The sequence below is a fragment of the Apis cerana genome, linkage group LG12 (assembly GCF_029169275.1).
Source record: "Apis cerana isolate GH-2021 linkage group LG12, AcerK_1.0, whole genome shotgun sequence".
Taxonomy (NCBI): Eukaryota; Metazoa; Arthropoda; class Insecta; order Hymenoptera; family Apidae; genus Apis; species Apis cerana.
Window position 1 is genome coordinate 4,271,464 of NC_083863.1, and position 21,885 is coordinate 4,293,348.

Here is a 21,885-nt window from a genome sequence, read left to right on the forward strand (position 1 = left end):
CTCTAAGTTTAATATTTTACAACATTCTTTCGCAAAGCAGCAAAACTTATTAATTCAATTCTCACTCTTTCACTGGATGAGAATTTGAATTCATTGAACAGAAACAAATATTACAGCTTCTATCTTTTATATTCATTGTAGATGGATGATCGTAACGACGAATGTTCAAAAAAAAAAATTAATTATTAATTTTCAATTGAGGGGAAATTAAAGAGGTTCGATTAATTTGATTGGTCCGCGAGAAGAAATGAAAGTTTGACGAGTTTCGGGGATATGATTATAATTGGAGAATGAATGAGTTTTAATACCAATTCGATCCGGCTCTATTCGTTTCCAATTAACTTCTAATCATAGGGATAAATTCATATTCCTAGAATTTTGTTTCGTTTAAATCGTTGATTTAGTATTTAGCGGCACAGCTTGTAAAATTCGCAGTAAATTAAAAAGTCGATGAGATAACAAAATTAACAATTGGTTGGCTCGTTTCATAGAACGAACTCGTATTAATCTATAGAGTGTATATCTATCAGATGTTCTTCTATAAATTTTGTCAATAACTTTTATTAATATAAAATTAAAAAAATAACACAAAGTTCCTAAACGCTTTATTAAGAAATTATACAAAAAAATATAAAAAGCAATGATAATATTATTTCTTAAATTTAATTCAATATAAGATAAGACAAGTATCACTTTTTCCAGAAGTCAAATCGATCAAGTCTATTTGTTGTAAATTTTTCATTAGTTATAATTAATTTTCCATTCGTTATTCAATCTTGTCAAAAGATAAATAATTTATTTTTATAAGTGTATTTGATATAAAAAGATATATAAATTAAGATATAAAAGATACCAATATTTGTAAGATTTATATTATCATGTTTCCTTATTTGGCAAATTTGGAATCTATTAATAGTCCATGCAAAACTTGTTTTATTTGTTGATTCCTTCCTTTAAAATGATATCTGCGATTTTATAAATTTTTAATGCAAAATTAGAAGACATATCCAACGAGTTCTATGAAAATTAAATATTTTTAATTGATTCAAACACGAGCGCTATTAAATTTCTTGATTCGATGCCTTTCAATTAAATTGTAAAGGAAGAGGTTAATATAAAGTATACGTACCGTTTTAATATACTGGTTCATTACAGCGGCAACTGTACTACAAAGTTAAACTCATTTTCGTTCTACCTTGCGTATATGACTTATCTAATTAACAACATCGCATATAAAGAAGTTAGACAAAATTACAACGAAATTAAATCTAGAATAAATTCATTAATATTGTACATTAATTCCAGATATGTATTCGTAAATATGAACTTTACATTTTAAAGTGAGGATATAAATATAATAAATATCTACAGTATTTGCAACAAGTTTTATATCCAACTATTATTACATTCATACAATTAGAGTTGAAAATTTTTTTAATTAATTTTTAAATTCGCCAAATTTTGTATAGTCTTGAAACTCTTGAAACCCAGAATAGCTGATTTTTTTTTTCTAAAAAAAAGAATTAAAATTTTAACAAATTTTCATCTATGGAATTTTTCATGCTCGAGTAATCGATCAATAGAAATTGCAAAAAATTTCGACAATTCGAAACTTATCCCTTATTAAACTTCTTGTATCAAAAGATTTTTCAAATCCACTAGTCAACTGTTATTTCTCATATCCATTATTAATTTCCAAGATCATTATCGTTAACTAAAAATTGCTTCTAACTAACCAAAGAATTACCTGAAATGGAAACGAATTAAAAAGATATATTATGTTACAAACACAAAAATTAATGAAGTGTTTTTATACATTTTTTGTTGCATGACATTTCACTTTCACTCTTGCCATTTGCACAGAAAAATCTGGGACACCTTGTATATTATTACTTCACTCCCTGTATCCTTCCCTTCCCTCCGTCCACATTGGCGAATTGAAATGTTAAGCGAAGCGAGTGGATGCTTCAATTAAATGTTCGGCCAAGAACACATAAATTGATTCAATGCAATGTTTATCCAACGAGACCGTGTTAGAAACACACTTACAGCGCATTTGTATGAGATAACAGAATAATTCGAGCGTCATCGTGTCGGGATTCGCGCGTCCATTAATGTCTTAAGGTTCGAGCGTGGACTTTCGAGTCGAGTTAAATCGGCAAGAGAGAGGCATGATCGTTCCTCTTGGAACGCGGTCTTATAAATCACGATATTATCTCAGCTCGCTCGAAGGGACAACGAATAATTATTTGCATTAACATCGCGATACGTAATTGCCAAGTATTCCGAGAGGAACGAGAAACTTGATCTCGGAGGATGGAGAACGAAGGATCGAAGATGGCCGATGAAAGAGGGCAGAATGACCTCTGACCTCTTGCGAATAACCTCCATTTTCGTCATCCTATTTGCATTCTTCTTAGAACTTTGTTTCGAGAAATATACGATTTTTGATTTTTTTTTTTAAAAGAATTGTTTGATAATATATATTGATTTGATTAAATAGATATAAATAATCAATAAAAATATAAAGTCTTTATGTATTATTTTATGAAAAATTCTAATTTTTTTTTCTATTAAAAAATAATAGTGCGTTAAAAAAAAGTTTTTTAATTTCCTGATTGAAATAATCACATTTCCATGATCGATTATATAATCTATCAGAAGATCATTATATATGATTTACATATCTTTAATGAAAATAATATATTATATAATATGGCTAATGCTTTCAAAATAAGATATTAATTAATTATTTATAATTTAATTTTTTTTATATTTAAGAAAAAAATACTGCAATAAAAAAATCGATATGAAATTTATATAATATATAATTAATAGAATTAATAAAATTATATTAACAAAATTTTGAAACCATTAAAAGAATAAAATAAAAAACTTAGAAAAACAATTAAATATGTTGAAATTAATTTCGGTTTACAATTTGGATTTACAATAATATATAATATCTTAGATATTCAAGGATCTAAAACGACACCCTCTTCTCCCTGTCTTCCCCTCCCTCCTTCAAATCACTGAAATAAAAAATTATACATCTTTCTTACTTACTCGAATCTTTTTCATATTTACAATCGTACGCAGCTGTGCAAATAACATCGTTGAGGAACGAGTTTCAATTATGTTCCACGGAATCCGTGGATTCTTTCGAAACTTTGAGCTCGAAGTACGCTTACCGCGGGCAACGATTAATTAAGTCGATTATCGGAGGTACGTTTAATTAGGCGCATATTAAACTGACCAGGATTCCGAGGTTTCGTTTTCGTTTTCGAGTGGCGAATCGATCGCATGATTTCAGATGGGAAAGGCGATGATTAAGGATCGGGGGGAATCTGGCTGAGGATTGAGTAAAAAAGTTGGGTTCAAGAGAACGGGCAATGCGGAGATAAATCATGTTGTAAATTATTCCATAAATCATAAATCATAAATATAATTTGCACGTGGGCTATGTAATTCTTACATCATATATTCTGGGAAAAAAAAAAGAGAGACGTTAATTTTCCGTTTGATAAAATATGATTCTATCATCAATTATTAAGTATCCGGATATTTGTACAGTAATAGTGTATTACGCTATGACAGTATATCAGTTATAATTGTATATAATAATAATTATATACTAATGATATGGTATTGTGTTGTATAATTAAAATAATTTGCCGTAAAGTTTAAATAATGATAAGTACATTGGATAATTATATAAATACACGATTGGTCGTAGATTTTATACGTAAATACATGTGTATCTTATAATAATGGACTTGACGTTGATGGATTTTTAGGAGAACCTTATCAGTTTAAAAAAATCTTTCTTATTTGATAACGATTAGATAATTTATATATTTTCAATTTTTCATGTGTGAATGTTTAACAAGAAAAAAGATTAAAAAAAATTTACTCGCAACAAATATAAAAGTAATTTATTTTCATATCGATATCAATATTACTTAAATGGAATCGTATATTTCTTTCTTCTGTATATTTTAAATTCATAACAATAATTTATAACGATAAAAGTAGTAATATTTATCTATTCATTTATTTTAAAACTATTACAGAGATAAATAATTTGAATTTGATAAATAAATATTACTTTCATTGGTGTAAACTTTAGTATTACATTAATGAAAATATATAATAATATCTTTTTTGAATTCATTTTAATATTCTCTACAATATATCGATAAAAAAAATTATTTTTAAAATTTTTATTATCCTCAGTTATTGTATATTCGATAAATTTTTGCTTGAATTTTTTTCTTATTATCATGACGAAATAATTTGTAATATGTTATAATATTCGTTAATATTATCCTATTATACATAAACTAACCATGAAATAAATAAAATCTTTTCAGAAGATTCATAATATATAATACATATTTCCAAGATTGAAATAAATATGTATTTCTATATGTATTTCAGACAAAATATATTTAATATACATATAAAAATTTCACCATTCATTATAATATTCCAATATATGTGCTTCTCACTATATCATCCTTTTCAATATATCCTCCATACCAAATAAATTCATTCATATTATCGTCAGAATATTCTCTCTCCTTCACATTCTAAGCAATCTGCCTTCACATACATACAGACATATCTTAATAAGCATGCGTTTATGCGCAATTGCTCATTACATTAAAAGGATAGGTAAACATACAAACACTCCTCAAGATACATCCTGCACGCGACTCTAGCATTCGATTCTTCCTCATCATCATCATCATCATCATTGTCGTCATCATCGCACACATTTCCTTTTCTGATTTTTTCCCCTCTTTCCTCCTCCTTTGCGTCCAAAGGTCACAACTCAACACTATATTTATCGGCCTCCAAGCTCATCATCTTACAGATTTTATTACACGAATCAGACAACATCCTCCACCATTCTTCCTCTTCATCCTCTTTAACCTTGTACACACTTCCTACAATACACGCATAGAACAGTTTAAAACAATACAAACTGTTTGCAAGGGGATGAGGAAAGAGATGTAAAGAGAGGAAGAAGAGAACACGCTATCCATCTCGGGATCTTCGATAGGTCTGAGTTTAATTCCTGATTGGAATTGGCTGGTAAACTCGCTTTCCTCGTGATCATCATCGAGGAAGCCATGTTGCGCCACGTAATCAGATCTTATCTCGATTCGATCCTGATCGACCATCGATCTGAAGTTTTAAAATGGAAATCGTCGCTGGAAATTTAATATTCGATCACTCGAAGAATTATTTTACTAAATAATTAATTCATGAATTTTAATTTTTATAATTCTTTTGTTAAATTTTCTGTTTATATTAGCTCGATATCTTTAAAAATTTCACGCTTTACTTCATATCGTTTCTTGTATAATGAAAATACAAAATTTATAAAATTTCATGAGAATAGAAACAATCGTTATTGCATTTATACTCCTACAAACGAACATACGTACCAACATAATCAATATGATTCCTCGCGTCGATCTGCAAAATTTCGAATATTTCCCGAACACTCCGAAGAGTCCGAATCCAAACAGGAAATTGAGTTATAGAGTTGGAATTAATCTCGCCCCAGAACATAGAACATGGTCTCCCACGAACTTCCGAAACGAAGTATCCTGCAATGTACCACATCTTTACCGATCCTCTCCTTTTTTCTTTTATCTTCTTCCAACCCACCCCTCCCCTTCCCGTCAAATTGCCGTCGCGTGCGGATTCCCTTTGGCTTTTGGGAAGGACCCTTCCGTGGAAGGCGGTCTCGAATTTCCATACACGCACCGCAGACCGCCGCTGAATATACTCACTTCCGGCAATAGATTTCCTCTCCTTCCACCGCCACCCTTTCTCCACTCCGCCCGTTCACGACGCCGCCGCCGCCGCCGCCGCCGCCTCCACCCTCTGTCGGAACTACAGGCGGGATAGTTAGTTAGAGGGTTAGAAGGGGAGGGGGTTGAGCGTGGTACACACAATCGGGGCCATTGTGCGCGGTGATTTGTGGGGACGATTTTTTGACTTCCGCCCCCGATGGGGGGTGGCGTGCGTCCTCTCTCTCTCTCTCTCTCTCTCTCTCTCTCTCTCTCTCTCTCTCTCTGTGCCTCATCAACCCTCGTAGCCGAGTCAGGAGGAGATACGGCTAAATTATCGGAAGGCAGCGGGTTAAAGGTCGATCGCCAATTTATTCGTAGGGGGGAAGAAAGAGGGGGAGGATGGAATCGAAAGGAGGATTGCGAGGAGGAGGAGGAGGGGGTGTGGCTTGATTTTGTTACGGTTGGAAGTTTTTTTGTTTCGGTTTTTTGTCTCGTGTAGCTGCGTGCGCGGATTTTTTGGGAATTGAATGGGGTCTCTTTCGAGATTCGAGGGATCGAGGATGAGTTTGGGTTGGTAATTCGCTATTGGGGGTGGATCGGTTGTTGGTTGTTCGGAGGGTAAGGTATTCATGGTCGATGTTTGTCGAGGATTGTAGTTTCTTAAGTGTATTCTTTGCGTTTATGAAGAGAATAGGGGAAGTAGAGGTATTTTTATATCATTTAAAATTTGCTCTCTACAACGTTTTCTTGTCTTTTTCATTTGTATTTCAAATGTGCGTTCTAAATTTTTTTACTTTTCTTTTAAATTGATATTATTCTAAAAAAAAAAAAAATTGAAATCTGTCGAAGGACTCTTCAATATTTTAATAACAAATCGATTCGAAGCGTTGATAATATTTTATTTTATTTGATAATCATTGCTTTGTGTTTTAATGGCGCTTTTGACGCTTTATAATTTCCCTGAAAAGATTAATGTATCAAAATCAAATTAAATGATTGAATGATTGATATCGGCGAAAATATAAAAACATTTTTTGCATTAAAATGTATAAAGAGTTGTTCCATTATTTTTTTTTTTTTAGCAAATTGTTAAAATATAAAAAAAATATTAATATAACATAACAATATAATAATATTTTGAAAACAAATTAATCAATAAATACTTACCTCGTCTCAAAAGTATAATAATTTAATTATTTTACGTTTCTTTTTTGAAAAATTAACTGATCGTTCATTAACTGGATCATTACGTCGATCCAATCACGCAACAATAAAAAAAAAATCACGATAATTGCAAATTTCGTCCCTTGTTTTGATACCAAATAACACAAGCCATAACACGAGACAATCTTTCACTTAATATTTGGAGCCTCAAAGTTCAAAGTTGTCAAAATAAATAAATACATCTCCCATTGTATTCAGATTTGTCCTATACTTGTATATCTAATTATCGATCGCCGGCCAAATTTATCATTTACACGTAACAAAATACCATTGATCGTTCAAATATGCATTTTTGACCGGGCCAATGAAGTGAATCGAATTCTTCTCCGTCCAGCCGAGGTTAATAGCGGTAATGAGGACAGAATACCGTGAAATACCGGCATATTATATCGTGCTTTATTAATAGGCGGCGGTGTTTTTCGCGGACGGACCGAAATGTTCCCGTTCATCTCGCGCGTAATTACGCCCGGTATAACTTTAAATTTTAATCCCATTTTTGAAAGTGCTCTTTGTCTTTGCGCCCCCGCACATAAGCAATATCGTAATTAAGGGAAATGAGCAGCTCGCGTCAGCATAGCTCAACGTTATAGGGCGAGCGGCGGGCGGACAAAAGCTTAATATAAATTTATATGCATTATTAACGAGGAGGGCGTCCTTCTCGTCGAACGAGTGTAAAAAAACAAGCGCCGCCGACCGTCTAACTGTGCCAAATATTCCTTACAGCTCTGATTCTTGATTCGTTGGGTGGCGAGAGATTTTGACCAAATAAATCGATTTTTGCTCCAACTCGAGATCAACGGATTTGGCCCATTTTTATCATTCCTCGACATTTCTTCAATTGACAAATGAACGATTTGCTGTGTGGTCATGAAATCAATAAGAAGAAGAATAATTCTTTGAGATTTTTGGTAACTTTTTGCTGCACTGGATCTCTCAATTACTCGAGAACGAAATAGAATAGTTTTTGATTTTTCTTAAAGAGATATGTATAATTGCTAACGTATTTATCGAAAGATTCATTATCAACGTGAAACAGACGTTAAAGTTTAGAGGAAAGTAAATTAAAAGAAGCTTTGTATAATAGAAAATATGAAATTGAATTATATTTTCTTTTTCAGTGGTGTTAGATTTCATTTGATGAAGCTATGGATGAATAAAATAATATTAAAAAGATATTGATAAAAAATTATGGCCTATTTTTTTCTTTAATTGCATCGATTAATAACGATCATGAATTGCAAAATATTCAAAAATATCGTCATTTTAAGATTATCATTAGAGATCAAAATTTCGTACACGATTTAATTAATTGTCGTTATCGACTGTTCATCTCTGTTTAATTTTTATGTATCAAAATTTAAAATAAAACATGACATCAAATCACTTGTATTGATTTCTTTTTTTTATACTTAATATATTTTCGAATCAATCTATGTAATAATTAGATAAGAATTAATAATTATAATTTATATATGATAATTATTAATATTTATTTCTATTCTCTTTATAGAGTATAATATTTTGTATCATTTTATATATAGTATATCTACGAATTACTCTTATGCCCGTCTATCTAATAAATAATAATAATTAACTCATCGTTCAATGTAAAACTAAATATCAAAGGGTTCTTCGGATATTTTAATGTTTATATGGGATACATCAAGTATCGATATTATTATATTAATTTGCAAGTATTTATTTAAGCTCTTTATTAATCGTCAATATTAACTTTACAAGATTCTCTCCGATTATATACAATATAATTATATTTTGGTTCCATTTTAAATTACCATTTTTATATTTAATCAAACTAAAAGTATAATACGACCTCGTTTATCTGCACCTCAAGTGGAACAAAATGTTAATACATTCGTGAGTGATTTTTAGAGAATCGTTTATTTGTATTCGTGCTATTTATAGAATTATTTATATCGAAAAAAAGAAGAATATAAAAATTGGTATACAAAATTATAATTTCATCTTCATTGTTTCACTCTATTTCTATCTCGCTTCATAATGCAAAATTAAATTGTGGAGTTTTATATCAAATACATATTTTTCATATTATAAATATATATTTTACAAAAAAAAGATATACAAATAATACATAGTTATATAATAATTTTATTTGCATGATGATTAATTATTATAAAAAAATTTAATAATATTATAAATGAAACTTTATAACATAATATTGAAAACTGAAAGAAATATAAATACGATATAGGTCTAAAACCGAATGTCTTGATGTTTAGAATATTTTTTTCAAGCCAAAAAGTATATATTTTTATATGATATTATATGTAAAATATACAAATTTTATAATCAAATTTTTATATTAAAATTATCGACATCTCATAAATATATGTACATTCTAATTTGATATAATATTTTAATAGTATATATATATATATATCTCTATTATACATATATAAATTTATCATATCATAATATATATAATATATAATATAATATAATAATTATATATAATCCGCACTTTGTTTATTATATTTATCCTTAATCGTGATTTTTCCACACCAATTTTTACTTAAAATCAACCCTTTCGAAAATAACCCACAAATACACATATCAACACTTTATATAAACAAGTTAATGCCCGCGTTGGTGATGAATTCGCAGTTGGATTGGCTAAACGTCATTTTTAATCTAATTCCTAACATCTAATGATGTTTTTCATCAAATCCTTTTTTTTTTTTTTTTTTTTTTTTTTTTTTTTTTTTTTCGTTCAGCCATCATCGAGAGGAGTGGTGTCGATTGAGTGCAACGTGCGATTTCCATGGAAACAGAAACGATCGTCGACCGAATTGTTTTACGAGTCTGTTTTTCCTCTATGCTAATGTACGATCGCGACGATCTCGATCTTTTTTCCTTCCTTTCTTTCTTCTTTTCCTTCCTTCCTTTCTTTCTTTCTTTCTTTTTTTTCTCCCCTCAGATAACCCCTCGGTTCGGTTCAACTTCACTTTCATAGCTCATGAAGATAAGTGAAGTTCGATTCGCGAATAAAACGACGAAGGCCACGACGAGCCGCGACGTTATTCCTCGTTTCCTCCTCTCGCGTCCTCCTCGAAAAAAAAAGAAAGTCGTCGATCATCCCCTTTCTCACCCCCATTTTTTCCCATTTTTTTTCGTTTTCGAAGCAGATTGATTTGTCATGTCATGCGAGTCGAGATTATGGAGGGGAGGATGGAACGAGAGAAGAATGAATGAGAGACGGGAATTACACAATTGAATCCTTGCGTGAATTTGTTTTTTTTTTTTTTTTAATTTGTCTTAATTAATGATGTTAATTGTAATTATGTTAATAATTCAATTATGTTATGTTATTTATATATTAAAGAGAAAATCAGATCAAGGGAAGAGAGACGATCGAATAATAAAAAATTTATTATTATTCTTTACTTTTATCCTCTTTTATCTCTTTTAGTTTTTATGGGATATATATTATATTATTTTTATATAATTAATATATATTATATATTAATTATATATATATTTATTTATATTATCATTATATATATTTAATATGTATATATTATTGATCATTTATTATTATATATATATAATGTGATGATATAGCGATACATCTAACACTGAATTTTGATTTTCTAAATTCTAATTTTTTTGTATTTTTTTTTTTTTTTTTTTTTTTATATTTATATTATATATATGCTCACATTATTGTTATAATTTTAATCATTTTCAAATTTTGTGTGATTTTTTAATCCTCAGAAAAAAGATAAAGAGATGCTTATATCTATATAGAATTCACAATATATAATAATATTATTCAAAATATAATATATTTCGAACTTAAAAAGTTTTCAATAAGAAAAAAGAAAATTTTTTGCTCATAGTAATAATTTAAAAGAATAATTAAAAGAATAATTGTAAGAATTTACTTATAATTATAATTCTAGATCATTTCTTGACATATTTGTTATTTAATTATTGTTTAGAATCGAAGAATAAATTATAGTGAAAAGTTTGAATATTGTTTTAAAAAATATCGTCACTCTCAACTAATTGTAAGAACAAAAAATGAAAAAAAATTCTAAGAAAATTGAACAGTCTAACAAGTTTTTGCAACTTTAGCAAGAAATAAACACATTTTACCTTATTCTTTAAAAAAATATTCTACTAATTATTATTTTCCCTAAACTATCATTACTATTTATACCAACTAAGGGGAAAAAAAACAAATTCTAAGAAAATTGAAAATTTTAAAAAGTTTTTAGCAACTTCATGAATAAAGATTAAAAATGAGAATTTTTTAAACATCCCAGTATTTTATCTCTGAAAAAAAATACCCTACAATTATTATTTTCCTTGAATCATCGTCTAACTATTTTATACACCTAAGGGAGAAAAGTAGAAAAGAATTTTAAGAAAATTGAAGAAAAGAGAAAAGTATCTTTTCTCCAATTCTCTCGGATTTTCTAGACGTTTAGACCGATTTATAAGTCGATTGTCGGATCGCGTGGACACGCCTGTTTCGTGCCAGGTCTCCCCGATTTGCCATTCGAGCGGGGTCTCGAAGGCGACCCCTATTTATTCAAGAACGTTTCAACACCTTCAAGCTACTTAAGAGACTCTCAGAAGTCGGCGTGGATCCCGAGGGGGCGAGGATCGACTCGTAGGATAGAAATAAATTTTCGATGGTGAAATTGTGGGGTAAATTCGGGTTCCAGAAAAGGGTATCTTCTTTCTCTGGCGCGCAATGGTGCAACTTTTTCTTACGGGACGAGACGCTGTGCAAGTCTCGGTATAATATGACGAGAAATCACGTATTCTTATGAGGCAATTTTTATCACAAAGTTTTATCGACCTATAAAAGAAGCGCGATAAAAAATTTGCCGAGATGGAAGAAAATATAAATAGAATTATGAGTTTATAAATTATTATTAGAAGTCGATGATAATATTTAAGTGATGATACAACTTTCATTTAAATATAACAAGATAAGGTATTTAGATAAATTTACTTGGAAAAAATTGAAATGGAAATTATTGACAATATTAAGAAGTATTTTAGTATTCGATATTTTATAACTTGATCTAAAATATTTTTTGGTAGATTGAGTCTACACGAGAGATATTAAGAGACGAACTTTTTTTAAATTCTATCATTTTCAATGATAATTTACATGATTCAAGTTAGTTGTTCTTTATAGAAGTTACAAAAAAGAAAAAAATTAGTGTAATTTTAATGTCGTAAAATTTAGCGTATGAAAGAAGAGGAATATGCGAAGAAGATATTCTTTTATTCATAGTTTTGCATTCGTAGTCTTTCAAATGAAAGTTTTATAAAATTCTAGTTAAAATATATCTCTTAAATTAATCATTCTTTGCTATGAATAAATTTTTTAGAAGGAATAATGGATTTCATTTAAACATATAAAATTAACCTTTTTACGTTTTATAAGAAAATTAACACGAAATTATATTCTTTTCCCACGCCATTCAATTTTTCATACAACAAATTTTAATTTTATCGAATTATTATCCACATTATTAAGACACATTTGGATGATTAACTTTACGCAACGAAGCACCAAAAATATTGATCGAAACACTTTAATCATCTATCATCGTTTCATCTATCGTAAACTTAAATATTTCCAACTTTCGTATCTACCTTATCCTCTCCACAATCATCCCACTAATACATCGAAACATTCCCACATCAACATCAAAAAAATACTCTCAAACTTACCCGAAACATTCAAAAATAAAAAAAAAAAGCGTATCATAAGAAGATCCTCCTAAAAGCAACCCCCTAAAATCTTCATCAAAACACCGAGCTTTCAACCCTCTGCGAAAGAGGGAGTTGAACCAAAAAAAAAAAAAACACCAAAACACCAAAAAAAGAGAGAGAGGGAAACGAGAACGAAAAAAAAAAAAGGAAGAAAGAGCGACACGCAGAGAAAAAAAAAAATAAAAATGATTACGCGGCCACGTCGGTGGACGTGACTACTACTACGCGAGCTGCGTGACACCCGGGCCTTGCGTGTACGCGTCCACCGTTTATGCTCGTCCGCACGGATATTGGCCCACGGGGGAGAGTCGAGGGGGGGTGGCAGCGGCGAAATGTACGCGGGGGAAAGGGGGGAGGGGGAGGACGGTGTCGCGGGGGCCACCGTTACCGCGATGTTTTGTAATTTAAATTAATTGAAAAATATGCACTGTGTGTGCGTTGTCCGATCGCGCTCGTGTCGCCTGCCGGCCCGAAACGAGAAAGAAAGAAAGAAAAAAAAGAGAGAGAGAGAAGGAGGGAAGAGCGACGAGAGACGAGGATCGAGACAACCCTTCCCCCTTCCTCGCCACCCGTCGGAAGGGGTGGCTCGAGAGGGGGAGGGTGTGTGTGCGCGCGTGCTAGCAGAGGAGGAACGACGGAGAGACGCGGCCAATGCTTGGACCCGCGCCGCGTGTTCGAGGGTGTATCGCGTGGCCAATCATTCGCGCCACCCCCGGCCAATAACTTATTGGTTTTTCACGTACGATTTGATTCATTATCATTCCGTTATTTATATTTGCCCGGCCCGCTGCGGATTTCGGGGATTTCGGGGATTTCGCGAGCAGGGGGTTGGGGAGCGTTGCGAGGGTTGGGGGGAGGAGGGAGAAAAAAAAAGGAAAAAATAAAAGGGGGAAAAAACAGAACGTGTACACACGAGGGTGGAGAGGGTGGCGTAACTGTGCTCGAGTGATGGTTGTCGGTGGGGGAGGGAGGGGGAGGGTGTTTTCGCGCGTGAACTTGAGCTCGTGATTGGGGTTGTTTTTTTTTTTTTTTTTTAGGAAAGGTAGGGAGGTAGGTGTTTGTCTTTGGCTTTTCAGCGAGGTGATGGTGGAGAGGTATCTTTGAGAGATTGTAGTTGATAGTTTGAGCTGTTGTGGAGAGGGATTGTTGACTGGGTTTGAATTATTTTTTGGGATAAAGAATTCTTATATGTGTTTATGTTTAACAGCCATTGAATTTCCAATGTAGACGAGTAAAAGAGTTCAGAAGAAATTACCAATAAGCTTTGTTGCTTAATTGTCAACAGTATTTGGACAATTAAAAATTGAGAACGTTATATTTTGGATTATGTTTAATGGAAATATTCAATTAATGCGTTGAGATATTTTTAAATATTTAGAACATTCTTGTATCTTCTATAAAAGTATCTAATTTTATTAAATGGTATTCTTTTTATGAATTGTATAATAATTCAAAACTGTGTATATATACGCTTTATTTCTATTTGTTCTTTTCGTTTCTTTTGTTTATACGTACATACAATACTTATCGAGCTTTGCGAGTATTCATTGTAACTAACAAATCACACAGATTTCTTTTTTTTTTTAGTTATCGGTATATTTTACATTTGCGAATAAGAATATCTAAAACGAAAACCAATAGCATATTTATCAGATTGTTTTATACAAAGGACATGCGAACCGTACCTACTTTTGTTATTTAGTTCGTGGACAATTGAATTTCTCTGGCCATAAACAGTGTCAATGTTCAGAATATTCCTTAAACTATGGACTGGAAAGAGCATTAAACAGCGTGTTCGTTGGTCTCTACTTTTTACTTGGCCAAGTTCTCGAGTTACGGTTGTTGTTTCGTCTAAGACTTCCGAGACCCCTTATAAATATTCATCGGTTCGCTTTCAAGCGGCAATTGTTTCCAGCGTACATAATTTCGCGATTTGTGGACAGAGTCGAATTACTGAAAGGGGTCCACTGTTGCTCGCCTCGCGCTCTCTTCTCTCTTGATAATGTTGCCCATTCACCGTTGGAGCCCCATACTCGTTCTTACACATACTCGTTCTCCTTTTCTCCCCTGTAACACTTGTTGTTTTTTTTACGCATCGTTTCTTGCGTATTGTAACATGAAAGTTGTAAAATCGATGTTTCACGTTTGTTTCCCGTGTTTGAGCGGATATGCATGTACTTCTGATGAGAAAATCCTTAGTTTTTCTTTTTGTATGTGTGTGTGTGTGTTGCATAGCATGTATATTGGGAAACTAGAAAAAGCGATACTAATCATATTCTCAAATATCGTATTTATAGACGCTAAATCACAATTGAATTGTAATTTAACTCTTCTTGGGAGAAAAGAGATTTTTTAATAGGCAAATTCTTTTTTATCAATTATTAATAGGATATGCATGTATATGCAGGTATTTCGGTAAAAATTATAATTTACTAAAATTTTAAATATATATGTTATCGAAACAAAAATTTATTATTTAAATTGTTATTTAAATTGTTAAATTATTACATTACGGATACTACTTTTTTTCTTTTTGTTTTTTATTTTCTTGATGATTAGTTCTATGAGAAAATGACGTTTCATATAAAAATAATTATAAATATTATTATCTAATCATAATTACAATGATTAATAAGAAATTATTTACACATACTTTTTAATGAATCATTTTTCCATTCATTTTATAAAATTTTTATAATTACACTTCTAAATGAAATATAATATACTTTCTAATTAATTTATCATTTTGTAAATAAATGATTATAATAAATGTCAGTTAAAGGAGTATAAAAAATCTTATATCTTTCGACAATGAAAATAAAATACAATTTATATCAGAGCGGTTAACTTTATTATTCCAATCAATCGATATAAATATACAAATCGAATAATAAAAATTCTTTCAGACAAAAACTCTTTCACTTTTTTCATCCTAAAAATAAGAGAATACCAAAAGTTATTGAACTAAATATCGTTTCGCTAATATATCGAAGACCCAAACGAAGCAACCAACAGGATAGAAATCTCGGATGTCGCTCTAAATCTTCACCGACTATACCGTGTTTCGTTATTATTCATCGTGGTGTGTTTGCCCAGCGAAAACATTTATCGAACTTCGTGCATAAATTAATTACGGTATTTTAGTACAAGTGATGTTCTCAAACATCGTCGAACGATGCATTAATATAACTCATTTATATATGTTTTTAATGCGCGTTAATGAGCTATAAGTACGTTAAATATTTGAGAGAAAATTAGAATTAATAATTAACGCTTCGGTGCCGTTTAATATGTTGATTATCGGCTACATTTGTGCTTTCCTTCTCTCTCTTTCTTTCTCTTTATCTATCTATATATCACTATCTCTGTTTCCAGTCGGTGGATATTTTCAGTTTGTTACCGATTATTTAAAGCACCTCCATGTGATTCCATTGCAAACGAATTTTGATATCGATTTGATTGAAACGTTCCTCTTAGTAATTATCGATAGAAAAAAGAAAGAAAGAAAGAGGGAAAGAGAAAAGGCGTTCTTTTTAATCAGCTCTCTTTGCCGAAACGTGATTCTGAGTTTTTTGCACAAGTTTTCGACTAAGGACAATATTGAAAAGCTTGCTCGTATACCGGTGTTTGTAAAACATCAAAACGTTTTCACCGGACTTGACTTGCGGGATTTATTTTTCAATCGTAACACCGACGCGATAGGCGTCTCTCCAAGTGATCGCTGACGTCTATCAGGATCTGAAAAAAAGAGATAACCGGTCCCTGAATGAAAAAAAAAAGCGATTTTTTTTTTCAGCACGAACTATTGATATTTACGTTTCAATTTTACCATTGAAATTACTTTGAACTCAATCGAAATATATAAAAATAAAAGGAAAAAGAAAAAAATAACTAGACATGGAAGATATAGTTGGGATTTTTTTTTTTTTTGGTAGCCTTGCGGATTTCATAGAGGTCATCTTCCGTGCAGTAATTTCAATTCGATAGAACTTCTTTTATTGGAATATCCTTTATACGAATGTACTATCAAATTTTTCTTTTCATTATTCGTACATGATTTTGGTGGCCATTGTTTGAAAAATACTTTTGATGTAGTTTTCTTTGATGTTACGATTCTTTTTTACTATTTGTATAGAATAAATTTTTGAAATTTTTCATAAAAAATAAAACAATCTTTTTGAATCGTAGTACTTAAACTAGCTCGACTATTTCGCAAAGGAATTAAAATAAAATTGATTATTAAAAATATAAAATATCTTAGAAAAATGAAATCATAATCATTTCTGTTTTGACAAATATATTTATAAATTTATAACTTGTGCAACAAATTTAATATTCTTGAAAAACCAATTCCTATGAAATGAAAATAATAATATTACTTTTGAAGAAACAGTTTATATAATTTGAAGCTTAGCTAATCGATAATTGAAAAGAAACTCGTTATCCACAAATTTGATTCCTTCGATTTCCTTATAAAAAGAAGAAGAAAATGTTACTTCTTCTTGATTCTACAAGTATATAATTACACACGAACAAATTCCATTTTACCTCATATTTCTTTCATTCGAAACCAAGCGACTAACCGCTCGTCAATTTTATCACGTAAAAATTCAACTCAACAACACGTAACAAAGTTTCCGCCGAACCGCAAATTTCGCAGACGAATCATCCAGTAAACATCGAAACAAGAAATAAAATATTCACCTTAGAATCCATCACCCCCTAAACTCAAAGTCTCGCGTCACCAGAACGGAAAGGGGTTCGACCCGCGCCGCTTCGTAAAACGTGGAGCCGAAACTTCTCCTCGAAACTCTCTCTCTCTCTCTCTCTCTCTCCCTCTCGTCGCCGTTTCGACGGTGCTCGTACGTCGAGTTTACAGTCCCTTCTGGCCGTAAAGTAAGCCATGGGAGACCAGGTATCGTGGCTTCATCCGAAGGGAGAGAAAAAAAAAAAAGAAGAAGAAGAAGAAGAAGAAAAAATTCTCTATTTATACGCGAGAACACGGGACGGAAAGTCGGCCGGCCGATATTTCCCCCCTTGGTATATAGTTTCCACGTAGAGACAATTCCGGTGGAAAAGTCTCTCTCGCCAAGACGCGGGGGCCGGCCACGCTTCTTTCCAGGACTCTCTACCTTTTTAATCATTCACGAGTGCCTGACGTCTGGCCCGGCCTTTAAACGATCCGACTGAAATTCGTCCGGACGTCCAACGTCCGAATTTAAATCCTCTCAAATATTGAACGTGCATCCGGCTCGACGTATCCACACACGCGCGCGTACACACATACCGGATCGTTCACCCGACTTCTTCTTTCCTTTACAACGTTCTATCTACGTTATGTGTGTATATATATATATATATATATATATATCTGTACAGGCTCCCCGTTTCCAGTGGCGCAAGCTGTTAAACCCACTCGACTAGGAGGAACGGTTTGTATCTGGTCGACGAGCCGAGTCCGAAAAGCGGATATAATAACGTAGGAATTATTCGAGTAGACCGGTGGAAGAGGCGGTGAAGTGGGAGAAAAAAAGGAGGGGAGAGGGGGAAAAAAAATTATATTTTTCCACGACTACTACTGGTTTGGGGGGGAGGGAGGGATCGAGGATGGAACACGAGGGGGCAGGGACCGTTTTTGTTCGAGTAGGGATTAAAGATCGCGCATCCAGAGGAAAATACGCTGGACATCGTGATGCTCGTGTTTTTGATCCGTGTAGTGTGTATACGTGCTGTCGACGGATTGCGTTGAACGGATCCTCGTTTCTGTCAAATAATTATGCTTCCCCCATATATCGCGTGGGTTGGTGAAAATATTTTTTGTTTTTTTTTTTTTTTTTCCGTTGCGATTTCTGGACCCCTTATTTTGAAAAAATATTAAAGAATACGTGTATTCAAGTTATATAGATTGACAAGTTTTCTGTCATCGACGAACCAGCGACAAAAAATTTTATATTTTAACAGTTCGCTGTTCGTGCAGTCGGAACAAATGTAGTTTGCACATTTTTATTTGGCTGGTAAATCGTAAATGTATATTTTTCAAATTTGGATAATTTATTTGAGTGTAATTGAATTTTTTTACACTTTGTAATATATCTGAATTTAATGGTCTTTAAAAAAGATTCATATCAATACCAATCGTTTATAAAAATTCTGTTTTTAATGTAACTTTATTGAACAAATAATATTTTTACGTAATTGTTTTTATTTTTGAATTTTATTTTTGAAGATGTACAAACATTTCTCCATACATGTACATAAAAAGTACACGTTAAAAAATAATTTTATTTGCCATTTCTAATAATATTATAATTAAACCGCATATAAATCCACGCATTTATAAAAAAAAAATATAAATATACTGAAACGTACAGAACGCACACTTGGAAAAAAAAAAAAAAGAAAAAAGGCGTAAAGTATTCCAATAGAACAAAATATGTATCAACATATTTAAAATATGAAACACATTCTCATTTCAATTCCATTTTCTCTCACATTCGTGAAAATTAAAATTTGCACAAAGCATCCAATTATAATACTCGTCTTTCTCTCGTGTTCCACAAGTAACGTACTCATTCAATTAGTACAACATCTCTATAATCGTGCCCTTTCATTGGATAAAAATAATACGAGAAAAAATACTTCTCATCGAGAAATATCCCTCACCATGGATCGAGTAAATTTATAATACTCCATCCTCATTCTAATCGAAGTTTCCAATCGAAAATCGGCCTTTTACGATCCCCATCCATCGAGGCGAGATGGCAGCAACGATTAATACTAAATCTTTTCTCTCCCCCGATGATAAACCACCTAACCTTCCCACGAAGAAGAGACAAGTCATGTTTCTCACTCAATTGTAAAAATCATTGAGTATATTTAGATCTTATATTTAAATTAGGGAAAACATTAGGGACACCCGGTATAAGAGAAGGACCAGCCGCGTTCGTTACGCGGTTCATAATAGCGAGCTTGATGTGGCATCGCGCGGACGTCCGAGCAATAACTCGGCCGGCTCTTAATTACTTTAATTAATTAGGAAACGCGGCTTCGTGGAAGTCCGATCTTATGACCTCCGCTGTACCCCGTGTAGAGGAGAAGCTTGCTCTTCTATCGTAATTGTGAGCGTGCACACGCGTGCGTGGGTGCGCGCCATCTGTATACACGTAAGCGAGAAAGAGGAATGGAAAGCGTGGAATACCTCAAATGTCTTCATTAATAATTTCCGCTCGAACGATCGTGCAACGAGAGCGGATGTAAAATTGATTTACTTTTGCGTGGAGAAGGAAGTTTTATCAAGATGTCGTCGCGTTTATGCTAATATGGACGAAAAGAAAGTTAGTGATTCCGATTAAAGTTATTAAAGAGTTAGAAAATATGCAACATCAATTAATCGTACGTTGAGATAAATACTACTCGATTCAATTTCATAGAGGAATAATTTTGTTAGAAGTTGATTTTGATTTTGATACTCTATCCTTGAAAAATACGAAAATAAAATATGTAATAATCTTAACAAATTACAATAATAATAAATTGTAACAATAGAAATCATATCGGTCTCATATTTATTTGTTTCTTATTCGTACACATAATCTTTATTGACGAAAGAATTAATAACCATTTGATACTACCAACTTTCAACATTTTTTAAACACCTTGTATAAAAGGAATCTTAAAAAGAAAGCTCCGTTCAAAGCAGTTTTTCGATAATTCCTCAAATAATTATATTTACAAATAAATACATACATCCTCAAAAAACCGTTTAATGAAAAAAAGAGGAGAAAGATAAAAAAAAAACAAGCGGTTAAGTTTCACAGCCGCATCACTGTTTAACCGAAACGAAACCGGTTAAGATAAAGGCGATGTTGGTCTTCGGCGGCACGGGCGCAATTGAATTAACCTTAAAAGAAATACGCGAGGCCGCGAGGGAAGGAGGGGCGGTAAGAGAAGGAATTTTATCACGAACGAAAATACTCCGGAGGAGAAAATCCCGGCGCCGAGGTTACGTTAGGTTAATGCTTGCTCGTGAGGAGGAACGAGGCGAAAGGGCACAAGAGTTAACAGAGTCGTTTCTGTAATTGTGTGGTGGCACACACGAAGGAACAAGGAAGAATCATGGAAACTTCACCGAGGCTGAAATAGGGTGGGAAGAAGGGGACACACGCCTCCGTGAATCTCAGCCTGTCTCCTTCCGCGAGAAGGATGAAAGGTCGTCGTCGAAAGGATCATGGAGAGTGCGGGAGAAGGACGGGAGGATTATTCGGGAGGGAAAAGGACACTCGGCGAGGACGAGGTGGCAGGGCGAAGGAAAGGGAACGAGACGAAGAGAGACTAATGTCGCGGGAGAAAGAGGGAGAAAATGTGGATGGAATGGAAACGAGGGAAGGTGGAGGTGTAGCGAGGATAGAAGGAGACGGGGCGAGAGTGGAACGACTCGATGGCATCCCAATAAGAGCAAAATCGGCGGGACATTATACCGGCAGTGTTGGTATTGCAACGTCTTAAACGATGCTTCGCGAGAAGAAAATGTTAGACTCGGGATACAAATATTTCGAGGCTTCGATTCTCTCGTCCGAGCACACCTTGTCTCTTTCGATGTTCATTTCCAATCTTACGACTGTTGGACGAAGGAAAGACTGTTATTCGACGATTGTTCCCGTTCGTGCGCGATCGTATCGAGTCGGATAGGATCGTGGGTTTCGCCCGTTAACGAAGTGTCAACGGTTAATGATATCGTGGAATCGCGCAACCTTGCGGGAACTATCGGCGAACGCGGCGAAATTAATTGGTTCACTCCCCACCAACTGGCCGCATCCTCCCCACCACCGCCGCTTCTATCCACTCCGTCCGCCAAGCCTTGTTGGCCCGGTTCAACGGGAGAGCGTTCTTCGATGAAATTATTTAATTAGAAATTGACTTCAATTAAACGAACAGGAATCACGGGGACGGTGGGTTTAATACACGGATACCGAGTGTAACGCAATAGCGGGCACCGAGGCAGCAATAATTCTGATATAATATCGTTACGTTTACGAAGGAGGGTAATGCTGTTCCAATTTCTTGTAATATCGCG

At 33.1% G+C, this 21,885-nt stretch overlaps 1 protein-coding gene and 1 long non-coding RNA gene across 3 annotated transcripts in view; one reads left to right on the plus strand and one right to left on the minus strand.

Moving 5' to 3' along the window:
- LOC107995538 (LIM/homeobox protein Lhx9) overlaps positions 1–21,885 on the plus strand; it is a 601,193-nt gene that overhangs the window by 148,000 nt on the left and 431,308 nt on the right. The window lies entirely within an intron of this gene.
- LOC133667044 (uncharacterized) lies at positions 1,292–2,175 on the minus strand. Its single transcript, XR_009832147.1, has 2 exons — positions 1,817–2,175; positions 1,292–1,747 (listed from the first exon to the last, which is right to left on the minus strand). It is a non-coding gene; the product is annotated as an uncharacterized LOC133667044 (long non-coding RNA).